This window comes from Bos taurus, chromosome 18, assembly GCF_002263795.3.
Source record: "Bos taurus isolate L1 Dominette 01449 registration number 42190680 breed Hereford chromosome 18, ARS-UCD2.0, whole genome shotgun sequence".
In the NCBI taxonomy this organism is placed as follows: domain Eukaryota; kingdom Metazoa; phylum Chordata; class Mammalia; order Artiodactyla; family Bovidae; genus Bos; species Bos taurus.
In genome coordinates this window covers 3,236,110-3,256,968 of record NC_037345.1, presented here as the reverse complement: position 1 = coordinate 3,256,968, position 20,859 = coordinate 3,236,110, and positions in this window count along the sequence as shown.

The window sequence follows — 20,859 nt, the reverse complement described above, 5'->3', positions numbered from 1 at the left end:
AGCACTTAGAGTGGAAACAGAAATTGACTCCAAATGGACACAAGGAAACTTTGGGGGGAGATGGAAATATGCAATTATGAAACTATCTGCAAAACTCTGTAAATCTGGCAAAAAAAAATATTGTACACTTAAAATGGGTAAAGTTTGTGATATATGAAGTTGTTGTTGTTCAGTCGCTAAATCATATCCGACTCTTTGTGACCCCACAGACTGCAGTACACCAGGCTCCTCTGTCCTCCACTATCTCCCAAAGTTTGCTCAAATCCATGTCCATTGAGTCAGTAATGCTATCTATTTCATCCTCTGCTGCTCCCTTCTCCTTTTGCCTTCAATGTGAATTATACCTCAATAATAACTGCTTCATAAAAAGAAACCACACAGGTAGTAGATATTACACAAACAGTAACTTGCAAATGTTGGCAATTCTGTCTGCACAACCAAGGCCATGCTACATGGTTTCTGTAAATATACCAAGGCCCATGAGTTGTACTTTTGGCCTTGGAGTCTCTAAAGTGTCTTCCTGTCGCTGAAGCATTCTGCATTTCTTTTGCTTGTCACAGTTACCAGCAGTTAGGATGTGCAGATGAAAGCATGCTGCACTTGTCGGTCACAGCGCTAACAATGCCATTTAAGGGTGTGGTGCACATGCTTCAAGACTGATTCCTGGCTAACAGCCTGGGGAGGAGAACAATTACATATTGAATTAGACTGACAGCGAAACCTTTATTATTAATACAGGCAGAAACTTATATTGACAATCATGCCAATGAAAGGAGTTGGTTGAATTAAGTTCATTGATCCAAAGTACAACATGGTTTTTTGCAAATACATTTATATATTTGCAAAGAAAGAAATCTTAAGTATTTCCTTCTCTTGAGGGATACTATTAATAATTAATATTGTTAGTAGTTTATCAACAGAAGTATCAATTAGACATACATTAGAGAATTTGCTAGAAGTTTCTCTTTGCCTCTGACAGTAAGCAGGCAAACTGACTATTCTGCTTCTAGCTTATGCTGAAAATACAAATTAGGTCTGATTGAATAACAGTAAATTGGAAAGCTTAGTTTATAGCTTTCAAAATCATATTTAGCCCTGTTAATGTGTCCCTAGGGCAAATTCCCTTCAGGGTATATTAAATTTATATGGTATTAAATAATGACTTGTGAATCGCAAGCTACGTGTATTAGCAATAGAGAAAAAAAATAGACATAATATTGAAATCACATTACATGAGATGTGTTTCCTGTATTTTCAGAAACTAGTATCATTTTTTCTTGATTCCATGGGTAATGAAACAGTTGAATGCTTATAAACCAACTGCCTATGTTTATCTGAAAACCTGCTCTTTAAAAATAGAAATTCCTATAGGACATGTGTTGTTCAGTTTTTTCATTTTAATATTTTCCCTGAAATCGACTCGAATTAATAACAAAAAGACAATAAACCAAAATATCATGTACAATAATTGACACCAAAACATTAAGTTGAATTAGAATTACTATATCTCACTAACAGTAGATTTCAAATGTACATTGGTTTGGTTAAAGATAAAATTTTGTTTCCTACCTGAAAATAAAGCAATTTTGAAAAAAAAAAGTGGTAAGTATTTTAGTAGTACATAATTATACCCCACAATTGATAAACTTGATAAAAAATGTTACAGACTACATAAAATTTGGCTGATAGTATATGATAGCAAAATGTAGAAAAGAGTAAAATATATTAGATTTCTATTATGTTGTTAGATGACAATAAGTTGTCTGGAGTCTAGAACTAGGACTTTGTTTCAAAAACAATTTCTCTTGAAATGATGTGTAAATGTATTATACAAAGCAAGGACTTCATCTATCTTTATCTTCTCTTCTATGTCTGAAGCAACACCTTTTTCAAAGATTTTTCTTTTCAAGTTCTTTATGTGGATATGAATTAGATCTATTAAAATATTAAATATAAAAGATTAGACTACTGAGCAATTATTTTCTCACTCCTCATTTGATCTGGGTTTTGTTACAGGCAAATAGTAAAATTACTGACTGTATCTCTCAATGTTGGTCTCCTGATTGTATGAAACGGCCAACCCAAGATGTTTTGCTTTAACAAGGGGAACCATTTCCTTCTGCATGACAAGGAACTATAATTTGTGAGCAGGTAAATCATGGAAGAAACTATTGGGGACATTTGTTAGAAACTGGTGATAAAACCCTCCTGTAGTGCTATTGGCCTCAGAACTGAAGTATCCTTGAAATATATACTCATACTCAATAATAAAAGTATATAGGATAAGTATGGTTCTTGACCTAAGATTCGCTGTGCAGGCTGTAGACAGTATTGTGCATTCAGCATAGTTGATGCTCTTGCTGCTGCCACTGTTCTAAATTGCAATTACAAGACCTATAAAATAGAGAGACTTACTGGTGTTCAAATTATCCTTCAGCTCAAATTTTTTTTTAATTTAATTCATTCTGTTTTAAACACAGTCATAAAATTAAGTAGACATAAACCAGAAGTTTGAATAACAGGGAAGGGTTGATGAAAACTTTCATGAGTCACAGAACACCTGTATCTCACAGTTTTAACTATAAGAACTTAAAAACTACATGTTTGTATATTTGTTTAATAAATAATTTTATAGAATTACTGCTATACATAAATAAATAAGAACTCCAGTTTGGAAAATGGCCAAGCTCACCCCTGAGAACAACCTTCAAATTGAGAACAATTAGAAAACTGCAAAAAAAGTTAATAAATTACGTGTGAAGGCATCAAAGAATTAAGGAGATAATAAAAAAAATTAAAGGGTAGAAGGCCAGCATAAGAAACTCAGTGAGATAAACCCAAAATTAAAGTCCATATTTATCATAGAAATTGATGTTGATTTTAGAAGTGCCTAAAAACAAGACTTTTGATAGATTTACAACTTCAGGAGTATGAAAAAATAATTAAGGAACTTCCAAGTAGAGAAAAGCTTAGTAAATCACAAAGGCTTATCCAATAAGAGAAGGATATTAAAAAGCAGAGACACTGCTTTGCCAACAAAGATCAATCTAGCCAAAGCTATGGTTTTTCCAGTAGTCATGTATGGATGTGAGAGCTGGACTATAAAGAAAGTTGAGCACCAAAGAATTGATGCTTTTGAACTGTGGTGTTGGAGAAGACTCTTGAGAGTCCCTTGGACTGCAAGGAGATCCAACCAGTCCATCCTAAAGGAGATCAGTCCTGGGTGTTCTTTGGAAGGAATGATGCTGAAGCTGAAACTCCAATACTTTGGCCACCTAACGCGAAGAACTGACTGATTGCAAAAGACCCTGATGCTAGGAAAGACTGAAAGCAGGAGGAGAAGGGGACGACAGAGGATGAGATGGTTGGATGGCATCACCAACTTGATGGACATGAGTTTGAGTAAACTCCAGGAGTTGGTGATGGACAGGGAGCCCTGGTGTGCTGCATGCAGTCCATGGGGTCGCAAAGAGTCAGACACTACTGAGCAACTGAACTGAACTGAACTGAAGCTAGAGATAAGCCTTCATTAGATCAATGATTCCTTGTGACCCTACCTTTCATTCAAAACAAACTTAAAACCTCTCTGGAGAAACAGTATATTTTTCTAGGGTGCAAATTAATTTGACCACTTCTTATTCACAATATACATCACTGGATGTTTTCCATGTGTGTGTGCTAAGTACTTCAATCATGCCTGACTCTTTGAGACCCTATGGATTGTAGCCGGCCAGGCTCCTCCATCCATGTGATTGTTCAGGCAAGAATACTGAAGTGGGTTGCCATGTCCTCCTCCTGGGGATCTTCCAAACCCAAGGATCAAACTCGATTGCATATTTTAGAAAGTCACTATTAGCAGGTGATAGTAATCCCAAAGAAAGGCAATGCCAAAGAATGCTCAAACTACCACACATATGAACTCCTCTCACACACTACTAAAGTAATGCTCAAAATTCTCCAGGCTTCATCAATACGGGAACTGTGAACTCACAGATGTTCAAGCTGGTTTTAGAAAAGGCAGAAGAATCAGAGATCAAATTGCCAACATTCACTGGATCATGGAAAAAGCAAGAGAGTTCCAGAAAAACACCTATTTCTGCTTTCTTGACTATGCCAAAGCCTTTGACTGTGTGGATCACAATTAACTGTGGAAAATTCTGAAAGAGATGGGAATACCAGACCACCTGACTTGCCTCTTCAGAAACCAGTATGCAGGTCAGGAAGCAACAGTTAGAACTGGACATGGAACAACAGACTGGTTCCAAATAGGAAAAAGAGTACGTCAAGGCTGTATATTGTCACCCTGCTTATTTAACTTCTCTGCAGAGTACATCATGAGAAACGCTGGGCTGGAAGAAGCACAAGCTGGAATCAAGATTGCTGGGAGAAATATCAATAGCCTCAGATATGCAGATGACACCACCCTTATGGCAGAAAGTGAGGAGGAACTCAAAAGCCTCTTGATGAAAGTGAAAGAGGAGAGTGAAAATGTTGGCTTAAAGCTCAACATTCAGAAAACGAAGATCATGGCATCTGGTCCCATCACTTCATGGGAAATAGATGGGGAAACAGTGGAAACAGTGTCAGACTTTATTTTTGGGGGCTCCAAAACCACTGCAGATGGTGACTGCAGCCATGAAATTAAGACATTTACTCCTTGGAAGGAAAGTTATTACCAACCTAGATAGCATATTGAAAAGCAGAGACATTACTTTGCCAACAAAGGTCCGTCTAGTCAAGGCTATGGTTTTTCCTGTGGTCATGTATGGATGTGAGAGTTGGACTGTGAAGAAAGCTGAGGGCCGAAGAATTGATGCTTTTGAACTGTGGTGTTGGAGAAGACTCTTGAGAGTCCCTTGGACTGCAAGGAGATCCAACCAGTCCATCCCAAAGGAGATCAGTCCTGGGTGTTCTTTGGAAGGACTGATGCTAAAGTTGAAGCTCCAATACTTTGGCCACCTCATGCAAAGAATTGACTCATTGGAAAAGACTCTGATGCTGAGAGGGATTGAGAGCAGGACGAGAAGGGGACGACAGAGGATGAGATGCCTGGATGGCATCACCAACTCGATGAATATGAGTTTGAGTGAACTCCAGGAGTTGGTGACAGACAGGGAGTCCTGGTGTGCTGTGATTCATGGGGTCGCAAAGAGTTGGACACAACTGAGTAACTGAACTGAACTGAACTAAGTGACAAAATCAAGAAAGCAACAGAGAATACAAATAAATCTGCACAGGACTCAGGTAATTGAATTATCATTAATTTTAAAATAACTGCATCATATGTTTAAAGAGGCAAAATTCAGATCAAAAACTTTTGCATAGAACAATACAAAAGAACACAAAAAGAATTCAGTTAATGAGAAATCATCAATTATTGAGACTGAAAACAACGAATGTGCTCAATAGCAGATTATACAAACCTAAGGAGGAAATCAATTATCCAAACACAGTAAATAAAATAAAATGGCCAAATCGAATAATAGAAGGGAAAAGAGTAAAAGTAGGTTGTAAGTTACGATGGGGGTGAAAAGAGTTCACATGTTACTAGAAAACTGAAAGAATAGAAAGAACATGGCAGAAAAAAAGATTGGCTGAGAATTTTCCAAAATTGATAACATATTCAAGAAGCTGCAGGCAAAGAAGAAGAGGAAGAAGGATTAAACAAACAATAATCAAACAAATAATTATAGGCAGATATTTTTGAAAACTATTTGAAATCTTTGAAAACCAAATAAATTGAAAAAAATTAAGTATTTGTGGAAATAACATCCAGCACCTTCAAAGAATCAAGAGTAAGTCTTGCAACAAACTTCTCAACAAAAATTATGGAAACCCAGACACAGAAAGAAATCTCCAAAGTGGTATTTTTTAAATGCCATACGGTATTTTTTCTGAGTGAAAGGGCAAATGATTGGGTGAATCTAAATGAATGTTGACTGTATAAAATGATAATAATAAGGCATTGTTATATTTAAAGTATGTAATACCAAAAATTAAAATGTTTGAGAACAATAATAGATCGAGTTCATATACTTCAAGAATTTTGTTTTCTCTGGGAAGTATGGAAAAATTTTTAAATATGTTAACTTTGATAAGTTAGCTATGTATGTGGCATGAATCTCTGCTTCTCTAGAAAATTACTGAAACAATTTTCAAGGATGGTATACCTTTAAAAAATCACAGAGGAATGACTGATTCATGTTGATGTTTGGTAGAAACCAACACAATTCTGAAAAGCAATTATCCTTCAATTAAAAAATTAAAAAATTTAAAATTTTAAGAAGTAATTTTTAAAAATCATAGAGGAGAAAAGACAAAAGAAAATATAAATTTAAACTTATGAATGTAGAGGAAAAGAAACAATGAATAGGTAAGTGAAATGAAAACAGTAATTCAAAACATATAGGTAGCCAAGAGTCACATGAAAAGATGCTCAACATTGCTGATCTCCAAGGAAATGCAAATTAAAGCCACAATGAAATGTTACCTCACTGTCAGAAAGACAAGAAGTAACAAGTGTTGACAAGGGTCTAGAGAGAAAGGAAGCGCCCAGTACACTGTTCGTGGGAATGTAAATTGGTGCAACCACTACGGAAAACAGTACTGAGTTCCCTCAAAAAATTAAAACTAGAACTACCATATAATCCAGTAATTTTCCTCCAGGGTATTTATCCAAAAGAAAATGAAAATACAAATTTGAAAAGATACGTGCACCCTAAGTTCACAGCAGCATTATTTACAATAGCCAAGATACAGAGACAACCTACGTGTCCATCAACAGATGAATGAATTAAGAAGATATGAAACACAATGAAATGTTACTGTCATAGAGAAGAATAAAATTTTGCCATTTGCAACAACATGAATAGACCTGGGGGATAATATGTTTAGTGAAATAAGTAAGATATAGACAAGTATTACATATTTCCACTTAAATGTGGAATCTGAAAAATAAAGCAAACAAACAGGAACAGACTCACAGATACAGAAAACTAACTAATGGTTACCAGTGGTAACTAGAGGGCCAAAATAGGTGAAGGGGATTGAGAGGTACACACTGCTGGGCATAAAATAAATAAGTTACAAGGATGTAATATATAGCACAGGGAACATAGCCATACATTATAATAATTTTATATGGGGTATGATCTATAAAAATAAAGCATCACAAAGCTTTAATCTTCAATCTTGTATACTGTAAATCAATCAACTATATTTCAATAAATATATACAGTATAAACAGTTGGAAGAATTAAAGGAAAATAGAAAATCCATCATTTATGTGACATTCTAACTGATCCTAGCATCTAATTACAGGAGGGCATGGCAACCCACTCCAGTACTCTTGCCTGGAGAATCCCACGGACAGAGGAGCCTGATAGGCTATGGTCAACAGGGTCGCAAAGAGTCGAACATGACTGAAGCAACTTAGCATAGCAGACAGTATCTAATTAAAGAACCCAACTAAATTTAGCAATACTAGGGATCTCTTCAAGAAAATCAGAGATACCAAAGGAACATTTCATGCAAAGATGAGCTTGATAAAGGACAGAAATGGTATGGACCTAACAGAAGCAGAAGATATTAAGAAGAGATGGAAAGAATACACAGAAGAACTGTACAAAAAAGATCTTCACGACCCAGATAATCACGATGGTGTGATCAGTGACCTAGAGCCAGACATCCTGGAATGTGAAGTCAAGTGGGCCTTAGAAAGCATCACTACGAACAAAGCTAGTGGAGGTGATGGAATTACAGTTGAGCTATTCCAAATCCTGAAAGATGATGCTGTGAAAGTGCTGCACTCAATATGCCAGCAAATTTGGAAAACTCAGCAGTGGCCACAGGCCTGGAAAAGGTCAGTTTTCATTCCAATCCCAAAGAAAGGCAATGCCAAAGAATGCTCAAACTACCGCACAATTGCACTCATCTCACACGCTAGTAAAGTAATGCTCAAAATTCTCCAAGCCAGGCTTCAGCAATATGTGAACCGTGAAATTCCTGATGTTCAAGCTGGTTTTAGAAAAGGTAGAGGAACCAGAGATCAAATTGCCAACATCCACTGGATCATGGAAAAAGCAAGAGAGTTCCAGAAAAACATCTATTTCTGCTTTATTGACTATGCCAAAGCCTTTGACTGTGTGGATCACAATAAACTGTGGAAAATTCTGAAAGAGATGGGAATACCAGACCACCTGACCTGCCTCTTGAGAAATCTGTATGCAGGTCAGGAAGCAACAGTTTAGAACTGGACATGGAAAAACAGACTGGTTCCAAATAGGAAAAGGAGTTCGTCAAGGCTGTATATTGTCACCCTGCTTATTTAACTTATATGCAGAGTACATCATGAGAAAAGCTGGACTGGAAGAAACACAAACTGGAATCAAGATTGCCGGGAGAAATATCAATAACCTCAGATATGCAGATGACACCACCCTTATGGCAGAAAGTGAAGAGGAACTCAAAAGCCTCTTGATGAAAGTGAAAGAGGAGAGTGAAAAAGTTGGCTTAAAGCTCAACATTCAGAAAATGAAGATCATGGCATCTGGTCCCATCACTTCATGGCAAATAGATGGGGAAACAGTGGAAACAGTGTCAGACTTTATTTTTCTGGGCTCCAAAATCACTACAGATGGTGACTGCAGCCATGAAATCAAAAGATGCTTACTCCTTGGAAGAAAAGTTATGACCAACCTAGACAGCATATTCAAAAGCAGAGACATTACTTTGCCAACAAAGATTCGTCTAGTCAAGACTATGGTTTTTCCTGTGGTCATGTATGGATGTGAGAGTTGGACTGTGAAGAAGGCTGAGCACTGAAGAATTGATGCTTTTGAACTGTGGTGTTGGAGAAGACTCTTGAGAGTCCCTTGGACTGCAAGGAGATCCAACCAGTCCATTCTGAAGGAGATCAGCCCTGGGATTTCTTTGGAAGGAATGATGCTGAAGCTGAAACTCCAGTACTTTGGCCACCTCATGTGAAGAGTTGACTCATTGGAAAAGACTCTGATGCTGGGAGGGATTGGGGGCAGGAGGAGAAGGGGACGACAGAGGATGAGATGGCTGGATGGCATCACTGACTCGATGGACGTGAGTCTGAGTGAACTCCGGGAGTTGGTGATGGACAGGGAGGCCTGGCGTGCTGCGATTCATGGGGTCGCAAAGAGTCGGACACGACTGAGCGACTGATCTGATCTGATAGAACAGTTGAATAAAAATAATTTAAAAATTGGTAAACTTAACTCATATACTGAATACTATGCCCCAAAACTTTAGGATGTATCTAGTTTTTCCTCTATTTCCAATCATATCTTGAGATATAAAACAAGTCCTAAACTCAGAATTGATTATTGATGTGTAGTAAATAGTCTTGCACTATAGAATAATTAGACTTGAAATTTAGTAACAAAAATATAACTAGAAAATTCCCTTATATATTAAATTTCTATTTAACCTACAGATCAAAAAGGAATCATAATTTAAATTCTATTATACTTGTAAATGACATGTTAGTTTTAAAACATGGCCTCAACTACCTATGACATCTTTTTCTTAACTAAAATATAGTTGATTTACCATGGTGCTGACATCTCTCTTATCAAGAAGTGAGATCCACAGGCCTTCCACTTGAATTTGGGCTCTGTGTTTTACCAATGAAATAAGATGGAAGAAGGTTACTGCACCAGCTTATGGTCCCTGTTGTTGGAAGCTGGTAGGTTCTACTTTGTTCCTCTGGATATTCCCTCTAGGACCTCAGACACCATCCTGTAAGGAAGCTGAAAGTCTTGGCAAAAACTTGGGTGGAGATACCCATGTGGAGGGGAACAAAAGCACCTCCTTGTCAGCCACCTTGAATGAGCCATTCTAAGACTGCTATTTACTCCCACTCAAGCCACATGGCAGAGAGACAATTATAATTCACTGAGCCCTCACCAAATTGCAGACTCATGAACTAAATAAGTGACTGATGTAGAAACCAAAAACTACTTGCTATCAGCAAAATATGCCGTTTAAGGAGGGGAGGGTGGAAGAGTATGACTCTCATGTGGTTAGCAGTTAACTAAATCAGAATCCCCCAAAAGATCTTATTTTGGTAGGCATGCTTACGGTGCATCTTTTCCCATCAACCAATTAGATGCCCAAATTGTGTATGACACAGCTTTCTTTTTAGCTGAAACACTAAACACGTTTAAGGATGGCAGAATAACTGGTAGCACTTGATTGCCCACTTCCTTCTGAGAATTTATGGACATTGTTTATGTGCTATAACCTTGTACGAGTGAGTCCAAAGCCAGGGAATTCAACTCAAGAATAACCTGAAAGAGTGTGACATAAAAGTTGGCATTCTTAATTTTCTCACATATGCAAGTGAACAAGCAACTGAATTTTTCAAAAAAAAAACAAGATGATGTTGGAAAAAATAAACATGTATTAAGAGTATAAGAGATCTGCTTTCATAGAACGTGGGTTAAAGCCATTGACCCCTTCATAGGGTATCTCTCATCATTAAAAAAAAATTAAGATATGTTTGAAACTTGTTAGAAAACAAGCCCAAATTTGTAATGTCTATCTTGGACTTTCATATTTTGAAGACAGTTTGACAAATAATGATAAACAACATTCTAAAGATTAAAAAGAGAAGTTAGAAAGCAAGTATTAGAAGTAAGTGGCTGTCAAAGATTTGGATCAGTTCCCAGCTCGTCAAAAGCAGTAGGTGAGGAAGATTTTCAACTGATACACCTAACTGCGTATGCAGTTGCTCAGTCGTGTCTGACTCTTTGCAGTCCCATGGACTGTAGCCTGCCAGGCTCCTCTGCCCATGGAATTTTCTAGGCAAGAATCCTGAAGGTTGGGGTACCATTTCTTACTCCAGGGGATCTTTCCAACCCAGAGATCAAATCCACATCTCTTGCATTGGCAAATAGATTCTTTACCACTAGCAACACTTGGGAAGTCTGAGTTATACCTAATTATGAACCAATGTGAGTGAAAAGTACAAGCGTGAAAGAATAAGATGAGAAATTTTCATTTACATTTCAAGAGGGAAGAGATGGGCTCCTTGACATTACCAGCAGTTCACTGATAAATTCTGTATCAATTTCACAACTATCTCCGAGCTCTGAAAGATTTCATAACTTTGAATTTAGTCTTCAGACTATAGAAACCCCCAAATTTCTGTGTAAAAGTCTGCATAGTCTCAGAATTTATAATCTTTGGTTAGATTCTCTTTTCTAAATTTAAAAATATGTTGCCTCCTTTGCTATTTCCATTTCAGAGTTCAACATATTCACCACCCCCTATACTTTAGGCAGAGCATAAAGGGAATTAATTCTAAATTTAAGAAAACTAGAGACAGTTCTTAAGTTTTCCTGAAGGAAAGCAAGCTGTGTTGTTTATGGTTACACACTATGAATTTGTTTGTCTTCTCTTGATATCTTCAATAGCAAAGTATTACATAATAGCAAAGTATTAAAGTACTTGCCCTATATAATACTGCTAACTATATACAACCATTTTCAAAATGTGCAACAGCAGCATGATCACTTTCATAGCTCCAACTTTGTATTTCAATTTGATATATATATTCTTATAGATTATAGACAGATAGTTGGATAGACAGATAAATGGCAACTCACTTTCTCATTGTCAGTAATATCCATTTGACAAACACACTATATTATCCATATATTTCATATGTGTTCATAGCATGTTCATAACATGTTACAGCCCAGGACTTGTAGGCCGTTTGCTAGAGTGCTTGTCAACTGCTTCTCCAAACAAATGCATTTACTAAGAGTGAGTGGAGACACTTCTTATGTCTTAAGCTAATTGTGCTTGATATAAATGAAACGTAATAATCAAAGTGAAGGTGTTAGTCACCCAGTCCTGTCCTACTCTTTGCGACCCCATGGACTCTAGCCCGCCAGGCTCCTCTGTCCATGGAATTCTCCAGGCAAGAATACTGAAGTGGGTTGCCATTTCCTGCTCCAGGGGACCTTCCTGACCCAGGGATCAAACCCAGTCTCCTACATTGCAGGCAGATTCTTTACCATCTGAGCCACCAGGGAAGCTTGATATGTATGAAATGTGATTAAATTAGAACAAAATGAAAATGAAAAAAAAAGAAATCTGAGGGAGAGATGATACCTATTTCTTTCAAGAAAAGTAACTTGAATGCTTTACTGCTAAGTCACTTCAGTCGTGTCCGACTCTGTGCGACCCCATAGATGGCAGCCCACCAGGCTCCCCCATCCCTGGGATTCTCCAGGCAAGAACACTGGAGTGGGTTGCCATTTCCTTCTCCAATGCATGAAAGTGAAAGTGAAAGTGAAGTCGCTCAGTCGTGTCCGACTCTTCGCGACCCCATGGACTGTAGCCCACCAGGCTCCTCCGCCCATGGGATTTTCCAGGCAAGAGTACTGGAGTGGGGTGCTTTAGGAAGACACAATAAAGAAACATAATGTAATAATGCTTTCAAATTAGACATGAATGACAGTCTAGGACAAGCTGAGGAATGCAAGTAGAAAGATTTTGCTCTTAGAGGGTTACACAAGTCTCTTTAATCTATTACTTTAAAAAAGTGCCATTTGGAGGTGGGGATGGGGGGTTGTTTAGTAGGAACAGCCTTTCAGATTTGCAAAACAAACAAGTTCTGTTTCATGACAAGGTGAATATACTTAACATATTGAGTTGTACACTTTTTTAAAGTCAAACTAGGTATCACAGATAACAGAATTATAGGCATATTTTTCCCAAGAATTACAATCAACTGAACACTGTTCTAAAAAAAAAAAAAAAATTGGTTCTACACAAAAAGACTCACAAATAAATAATGTGCATGTGTGTGATTTTGAGTGAACACAAACCATTAGGTTCACATGAACATTTTTATGTTTTCCTCTTTAACCAACACAATGAGTCTAATGTTATTGTGCATAAGACACTTGCACAGGCTATTAAATCTGAGCACGCTGTCTTTCTAAACTTTGGTGTAGAGTTTTCAAACGACATTTCTTGATTGGAGTCCTAGGCTATTGAGGCAGAGTGCAGACCTGTAGCGGTGGGGGTGGCGGTGAGGAGGGAGATGGGGGGTTGGAGGGAGGGTACATGTGAGATGCAAGAGAAGACAGGAGACTCTAGGACTCGAAATGCAAGCTTTCAATTCCTCTTTAACCAGAAAGCTCTGATTTGGTCTGGTACATACTGGGTGCCAGGTGAGAGGTCACTAGAAAACAAAAACTTCTTTGGGTTTTAAAAGTTTGAGAAACATGGTTTTAAACGTCAAAAGACAAGGAGATGGAATAGCACATGCTTATTATCTGCCAAGGAACTATGCTAGGCCTTTTTAAAGTGCAGGTATTGTTTGTTTAATTTTCACAGGAAGTTTAAGACAGAGTTATTGTTATCTAATTTTGCTGAGAGAAAATATACCTCGATTACATTAATTAAGTCAGGCAGAATCACACTGCTTATAGGAAAAGTAAGGCATTTGATAAACAAGCCTGTTTTCATACAGAGTTTTATAACTCTTCTCTGTTACCTTTTTCTAAATATAACTTAATACATTTTACCAAGTATCTTCGCTAATTGACAGATTTCTCATCATCGATTCTGCGGAAGATCTGATTTTTTGTTCTGAATCAAGGTATCTTGAAAGAACAAACTCACCACAAATCCAGGAAGAAGGACCTATGTTTCTAGGCAGAAAATCGATGACTTTAGCTAGAAACTCAGGGGTTCATTTCACTGAGATAAATTTTTATAAAAACAAAATCATCAAAAGACTTCTTTACAACTTAGCTATTTTGGGAGTAAGAAACTTGATTACTTTGCTTTCACTGCACAAAGAGGAAAGGCCAAGGGCAAAGAACATTGCTGAAGTCCCTGATACAAGTTCCATGATCTTTAGCTTGCTGATTTACTTCCGGTTTTATAGCCATGCATGCAGTTTTGCCACACAAATTCGCATATAAATTATCATCTTATAAATAAATTATTCAGAGACAAACTCAGAATTTGATGTTTATGATTTCTGTTTCTCTTGGACAAATCATAGCATCATGGGTCAGCGTCTGCTCTACATTTTTATTACTGATAGCTTTCCACTCTTGGGGGGGAAAAACTGAAGTAACAAAATATAAGGGACAGAATGCAACAAAAAATAAGTCCCACAAACCCTAAAATTTTTTGTCTATATCACTGTGCAACCAAAGACAGAATAGCTCTTTGTGCTATAACAATACAGGTACATGATCTTGATGATTCAACAAAGGAAAGGGGAAAGGGCACTCTCAAACCAAAGTAAAGAATTTTGAATGTAATGCCTTCGCTTGCAGTCTCACACAGGCACCAACAAAAGTGCCATTTGTAGTGGGGAGGGGGGCATGTTTTAAGAAAAGAAAATAGCTTTTCAAAGGCTGTTTCTCGCTTTAAATGTTGTTTAAAAGCTTTTTAAAACGCAGCTTTTTTCTTCTCCTTAGGCATCAACAGGAGATAATTGCCTTAGCATGCTTTTAAATAATCCTGTTTAAGACACAAAGTAGCATGGAAGCCTGTGCTTGGAAAACTTTTTACTTAACTGGATTGTGTGGGTGTGGATCTGGGGTCAGACAGGGAACCTCTCTACAAATAACAACACTTCGGATTTTCTTTTAGGATGATTTTTTTTAATTTTATCTTTTAAATTGTCAAACAGTAAAATTGACTCTTTCCTTTTTTCTGGTGAACACATCTGTGGATTTTAACACATATATAGATTCATGTTACTACCACCATGATCAGGATGCAGAATAATTCTATCACCCCGGGGTCAGGGGTGGGGAACCTATGCTATCCTTTTATAAGTCACAACTTTCTCTTTTCCCTTAAGCCCTGGTAAACTGCTGATCCGTTCATTACATACTTCCATCTTTTTGAGAATGTCAGATAGAGTTCAACATGTTTTGTCTGTGACTAAGGAAATAAGAAGGGGATGACAGAGGATGAGATGGTTGGATGGCATCCTACTCAATGGACATGAGTTTGAGTAAATTCCAGGAGATACTAAAGGACAAGGAAGCCTGGCGTGCTGCAATCCATGGGGTTGCAAAGAGTAGGACACAACTGAGCAACTGAACGACAACAAAGTTTTAGAAAAGACCAACTTGCAAGTTCATGACACTTGAGGGGTGTCATGATTCTTTCTGCACAGAAAATGAACTGAGGAAATGAGATCAGTTGTGAAGTACAAAACTCTTGAGCCATCTATGGCAGCTGCTTACCCATTGTTCTTTTTTTGTAAAATACTTCTATTTATTTGTTTTTGGCTGTGCTGGGTCTTTGCTGCATCAGCTCTCTCTCTAGTTGTGGCAAGTGGTGCTGCTCTCCAGTTGCAGTGCACGTGCTCTCATTGCGGCAGCTTCTCTTGTGGAGCACAGGCTCCAGGATGCGTGGGCTTCAGGGTTGAGGCTCCCAGATTCTAGAGCACAATCTCAATAGTTGTGGCACGTGGGCTTAGCTGCTCTGGGACATGTGGGATCTTCCGAGATCAGGGATCAAATCCATGTTTCCTGCTTTGGCAGGTGGATTCTTTACCACTGAGCCACCAGAGAAGCCCTATCCACTGTTCTTTAAACCCTTGGAAGGATGCGCGGGGACCCAGGCAAATTAGAACAGGGGGACATCCTTCTACGGAGGCAGAGCCTTCAAGTTGTGCAGTGGCTATGAGTTATAAGATCAGGACTAGAGGCATCCACCTACTCTTTAGAATAACCACTGCATTAGTAGGCAGGATAAACTCTTGGGTATTTTTGTCACTCCAGCCTGCACTGAGCCCTTTCTCATCTGCAGCAAACCAGAACATGTTACGGTGCCACGTGGTTACAAAGAAGAAAATAAAGCAGCTTCATCTTAAAGCTGAAATCTAAATTTCCATTTCATTTAAATATAGTTGACCTTAAGGTTTATTAATTTTACTCTTCGAGAAACTTTAGGAAATGATATAAACCTAAATTAGCAAAAGATACTAAACTATTTTTAACATAATGAAAGAGCTGTTTGGGTCAGTTTCATAGTATTTTACGACCTAGAAAATAAAAACATTTTAGATCCTATTTGAGACATCCTCCCCCTCCAAAATTTAATACTGTAATGACTCTAACTGGATTGTATGAATTTTAGCATTGTAAAATGTTATGCATCCCTTGTTTTAGATTGCACAAGGGTGAGCAGATGTTCAACAATTCGAAGTCTGTTTAGAATCTTCCTACCTGCTGGGTTTAATTTCAGAAGGAAGCAACATTCTTGAAGATAGACAAAATGTTATTTGTTCTTTTATCCATGTACCACGTTGTACTAATTTTCATCATTTCCAGCCCTGTTTATGGCAGGTCATTTCTAGTATACATAAAATCTAATTGTATTCCTTAGAAGGAATGGGTAAATTCTGTTCCTGTGTCTGGTAAATAAAATATTATGAAAATCATTTGAGGTATACAGCATGTACATATTGATGCCTGATTTTGAGCTGAAAATAAAAACCCATAGATTTTCTACTCTATTAAATAAATGCTCAGACCTTAAAAAGAGTATTTATTCACCTTCTTTATAAGTTTGCCAAATACAAAATTAAATTATTTTATACCAATTTTATACCAATACAGATACTACTGTATTCTAATTTTCTGTGCTTAGATTGCTAAAATACTTTCTATGCACACACTTATGCTTATAATGAATAATGGCTGGCTTCCTTTTATTTATTCTGTTCACTTCAGTGTCTGTATTACTGAATTGGTTGAGCTCTCCACTATCATGTTGAATGATGTGATGATAGCAGGCCTCCTTGTTTTATTCTCTTTCTTAAAATGAAATCTTTGGTATTCCAATATTAATGATTATTTAGGATTTTATAGATTCATACTACAGAAGTTTCTTTGGAGCGCAGTCTTATGCTCTGTGACAACCTAGGGGGTGGAATGGGATGAAGGGAGGGAAGGGATATACGTATGGTGATGACTGATTTGTGCTGTTATATGGCAGAAACCAACACAACATTGTAAAAAAATTTTTATAAATGTTTAAGATACTTAAAGATATATAAATAGTTTGCAACACCTGACCCTACTTGGATCTTGATACAAACAGTTAAAAAATGATACAATTGGTGCAATCAAAATTCTAACAAGCTATTTTGTCAATACTGACAAACTGATTCTAAAGTTTATATAGAGAAGCAGAAGACCTAGAATAACTAACAAGTATCGAAGGAGAATAACAAAGAGGGAAGACTGACGTCACTACCCGACTCCACAATTCTCTATAAAGCTACAGTAATCACGTTTGTGTGGTACTGGCCAAAGAAGAGGCGAACACATCAATGGAACAGGTCAGAGTCCAGAAATAAACCCACAGAAATAAAGTCAAATAATCTTCAACAAAGGAGCAGAGGCAATACAACGGAGAAAAGATGGTCTTTTCAACAAATAGCTCTGGAACAACTGGACATCCACCTACCAAAAAAAAACACAAAAACCCTCTAGAATCCAGACACATAGACACAGTCTCAACACTCCACAAAAATCAGCTCACAGTGAATCAGATACAAATGTAAAATGAAAAACTATAAAACTCCTAGAAGATAACATAAATGAAAATCTTGATAACTTTCTGTATATCAATGTATATTTGTTGTACAAAATCAATTGTATTTTTAAACACAATACTAAAAGTATGGCTCACAAAAGAAGCAATTTGCAAGCTGGAATTCATTAAAATAAAAAATGTCAAGAGAATGAAAAAACAAGCCAAGACTGGGAGAAAACATTTGGAAAAGGTATATCCAATAAAGGACTGCTATTCAAAATATACAAAAAACTCTTCAAACACAACAATACAGAAACAATTTTAAAATGGCCAAAAACTAACAGACACCTCAGATAGAAGATATACAGATGGGAAATAAGTGTATAAAAAAACATTCAACATCATCTGATATTAGGGAATTGCAAATTAAAACAATAATGACATACAACACACCTATTAGAAAGGCCAAAATCCAGAACACTGAAAACCCCAAATATTGGTAAGGATATGGAATATAGGCTCTCTCATTCATTTCTGGTGGGAATGCAAAATGGGACGGTCACTTTAGAAGTTAGCTGGTCAGTTTCCTACAAAACTATACATAATCCATATGATCCAGCAATCACATTCCTTGGTATTTACTCAAATGAACTGAAACCTTTGGCCACACAGAACTTATGTTTTGCACATGGATGTTTCAGTCAGTCAGTTCAGTTGCTCAGTCATGTCCAACTCTTTGCGACCCCATGAGAATCGCAGCACGCCAGGCCTCCCTGTCCATCACCAAATCCCAGGGTTTACTCAGACTCATGTCCATCGAGTCAGTGATGCCATCCAGCCATCTCATCCTCTGTCATCCCCTTCTCCTCCTGCCCCCAATCCCTCCCAGTATCAGAGTCTTTTCCAATGAGTCAACTCTTCGCATGAGGTGGCCAAAGTACTGGAGTTTCAGCTTTAGCATCATTCCTTCCAAAGAAATCCCAGGGCTGATCTCCTTCCGAATGGACTGGTTGGATCTCCTTGCAGTCCAAGGGACTCTCAAGAGTCTTCTCCAACACCACAGTTCAAAAGCATCCATTCTTCGGCCCTCAGCTTTCTTCACAGTCCAACTCTCACATCCATACATGACCACTGGAAAAACCATAGCCTTGACCAGATGGACCTTTGTTGGCATGGATGTTTATAGTAGCTTTATTCATAACTGCCAAAACTTGGAAGGAATAACAATGCACTTTAGTAGATGAATGTATGAATAAACTGGTATAATCCAGTCAGCACTGAAAAGAAATGAGCTACCAAGCAATGAAAAGACACAGAGAAATCTTGAATGCATTTTGCTAACTTACTGAAGCCAATGTGAAAAGACTGCATACTGTGTGGTTCCAATGATATGACACTCCTAAAAAGACAAGATTAGGGAGAGAGTGAAAAATCAGCGGTTGGCAGGAAGGAAGGGATAAACAGGCAGAGGACAGAGAATTTTTAGAGGAGTAAAACTATTCTGTATGTTAATACAGGTCGTTAGACATTTGTCCAAACCCGCAGAATGCACAATGGCAAATATAAGCCCTAATGCAAACGATGAGTTTTGGGTGATCATGTTTTAATGCAGGTTCATCAGCTTTAACAAAAACACCACTCTGCGAAGGACGTTGATGGTGGGGGAGGCTGTGAGTGTGTTGGAACATGGTTATGCAGCAATTCTCGGTGTTTTCTGCTCAACTTTTAAATATTTACTATTTCTCTGGAGATTTCACATTTCACATTTTCAGTTTTCATCATTTTTATGGAAGGCACTTGTGTTATTTCAGTTCTTCGTTGAAATAGGTATTAAAAGAGAATATATTCATCCTCTGAAGAGCATGTATCCATATTTTAGGAGGAATGTATAAATCTGCTTCTATTTCTTCATAAATACATTAAAATGGTGATATCATACTATGAAGTGTTATGCCAAAATTTTCATCGTCCTTAGAAGTTTAATGTATAAACAAATCTCTACGTGTTTGGAGGAGTTCAATTTCTCTTTCTTTTCTCTAGCCTTTGAGGGACACCATTCAAGGTCCTGAATGGTCCCTGGAAGGTGCCATTGTTTACATCTGCTTCAGTTAATGTCCAACCTAAAACAAGAACCCATTATCTGAATTCTTTCTTGGGTATTTATTTTTCGTATCTGAAAGTGAGATGCTTTCTTGCTTTTTGTGTGTTTATTATAAACTAACGTCAGGATGGAGTTCCATAATTTGCTGCGGCTGTCACAGGCTGCTCCAGCTGTACAGCATGTAAATCCCCTGGCTGCTGTTTAGCTGTGACAAAACCTCACTTTGAAAAATAAGGATACTGGACTCTAACTTTTAACCAGGCTTCAGTGTCAAGGGCCCTAATACACTTGCAATATGGAAACATCTCATCATACCAAGGCTCCGGAACCTCAATCAGGAGGTGAGAGAAAATCAAAGCCCAGTTTTTATCCTTATTTGTACCAATCACTCCTTTGTTCATGAAACACCCAGCCTGTACAAGTAAGTGAACTATTCGTCAATCAATCCAAACTAAAATGTTAAAATTATGTCTAAGTTCCTTCCTCCCAATCCAGTTGTTCAAATATCTAGTCTGAATTTAAGATGAGGAAAAAACTTTCAACAAGTTGGGAAGGTATAGAAAGGGAGCACTTATTTGAAAGTTAGGAACTTTCTCCAATGAATGGAAATAAAAGTATGTTACTGAAACTCCAACGAGGGAAATGCAATTTCACCATACTACTGGGCTCTATAGCAAGTGTCACCTACATAGTCTGATTCACGTCAATAACATTCTTTAATGTTCCAATTACTGACCTAGTATTTTTTGCCCTTGCTCCTGCTTGCTGCTGCTGCTGCGTCGCTTCAGTCGTGTCCGACTCTGTGCGACCCCATAGACGGCAGCCCACCAGGCTCCCCTGTCCCTGGGATTCTCCAGGCAAGAACACTGGAGGGGGTTGCCATTTCCGCCTCCAATGCATGAAAGTGAAACGTGAAAGGGAAATCGCTTAGTCCTGTCCGACTTGTAGCGACCCCATGGACTGCAGCCTACCAGGCTCCTCCGTCCATAGGATTTTCCAGGCAAGAGTACTGGAGTGGGGTGCCATTGCCTTCTCCTGCTCCTGCTTACCAGTCTTCATCTCACCCAGGTTTTAGATTTATCATTTTACATGCCATTAATAGGCAACTTAAAAATATCTGCCCTTGGGACTCTTGGCCTAAAACACATGTCCCACAAATTACCACATCAGACTCTTCTTACCCTCCATACCAG